At 42.8% G+C, this 1,628-nt stretch overlaps 1 pseudogene; it reads right to left on the bottom strand.

The window, feature by feature from the left end:
• LOC110294120 overlaps positions 1-327 on the bottom strand; it is a 53,598-nt pseudogene extending 53,271 nt beyond the window's left edge.
• Positions 328-1,628: the final 1,301 nt, after the last annotated feature.

Genomic DNA, 1,628 nt, shown 5'->3' with positions numbered 1-1,628 from the left:
ACAGTTTTGGCCTTGCCAACCCCTGCTTAGGGGATGGAGAAAGTAGTGTTCTGAAATCCTTGATGTTCAAGAATTTTGATAATTATTGAATTTCTTTTGCTACCCAGAGACTCCAGTTCCTGTGCCCCATTACTAGAAAGGCCATCTCAGGCCACCCCTTCCAGGGAGCTCAACATCCACCTCAGAGGACTTACTCCACATTCTCCAAGTCCACCTCCTTCGTCCTTCATTACTCTCAGATGGAAGGCCAGCATCCTCCCTCCTCTCTCTGGGTGCTCTCTGATCCACACTGGATCTCCGAAAAAGATGGGAGAGTCGAGAAAACATGTTCACCAACTTAGTGGCTATACACTGAGTGAGAATCCTAAGTGAGATTGTTGCTACAACACTGGTGACATCACAGGAGATGCCAAGAACTCTCCAGNAGACAATAGATTTTTCCAAGAAGGGATTGCTGATGTCATGGGCTATAGCCTTTGCCTCCCTGTTAATGTTCTCCCTGTACTGACAGGAAGCTGAGGTATATACCTGCCAGTATAGCTAGAGCCATTTTGTTCTCTGTCCAGCCCCTATTTCAGATTCTGCTGTAATATGCCTGCCAATCACTGACATAGAAAAATAACTTGACTCAGAGCAAGGTCATGGTGATCACATCCTGCTGTGTTCTGCATGACATTTGTTAATCTTACATGTTCCACAAACAGATACCCTTTCCTGGGGACTCTCCTGGGACACAGCCATTGAGCACATCTTCCTTCCAAAGCCTGGGATTGTCCAGTCTTGATTGGCATTGCCTAAGAAATTCCTATGTATCTAACTGAGTGTTTCCTTTCCAAACCCCTCTCAGAAATGTCTCATCCTACCTTAAATTTTCCTCAATCAGCAAATGAGCCATTAAAAACTACTGAGAAATCACACCAGTTTGAATATGCTGAGGTTTAGGGTGCTGAGCCATGGCTCCAGACATCTATCTTTGTTAACTTATAAAGAAAAACAACAAAACAAAACAAAACAAAACAAAACCACCCGGAGCCCATATGAAGTGATCAGTTCTGATCAGGTCATTTTAGATATAACAGTGCATAGTGACTCTGAATTGAATGGGTCCTATATAAAGTTTTGTGGAACATTGTTTAACTGAGTTCAGTGTTTCTGTGGTTTGTTGGGTGAACCCTGGTCAGGAACCTTTCCTTTCAGCAGCACATAGGACAATGAGCCAAGGTCAGGAATGGTGACATCTTGCAGTAAATTATGTTACAAGAGGGATGAGGGATTTATCCCTTGTGATAAGGATCAGTTGTCTCCTTGGTTCTTTTTAGGTCCCTGGTTGCCACGTGCAACAGGTTCAAAAGCCCAGTTATGATGTCCTTGGGATCCTAGTATGCCCATGATTATACACTCAGACATGCCAGAAACAACCAGAGCACTGTCAGAGAGCTTGATAATATAAGGGAGAAAACATTGCTGAATTCTGATGCAGGATATTTGATCCCATTGTAAACCCCAAGATTGTGCTATTTTGTGAAAAAAAAAAAAAAACAGAAACAAAAACAAACAAACCAAAACCCTTTTTTTGGTGTAGCTCATCCCTAGCACAGACTTTTAACCCAAGAGCTTTCTGTTTGCTG

The sequence above is a fragment of the Mus caroli genome, chromosome 5 (genome assembly GCF_900094665.2).
Source record: "Mus caroli chromosome 5, CAROLI_EIJ_v1.1, whole genome shotgun sequence".
NCBI lineage: Eukaryota > Metazoa > Chordata > Mammalia > Rodentia > Muridae > Mus > Mus caroli.
Note: the sequence above shows the minus strand (reverse complement) of the source record. Positions and strands in the feature narration are given on the sequence as shown.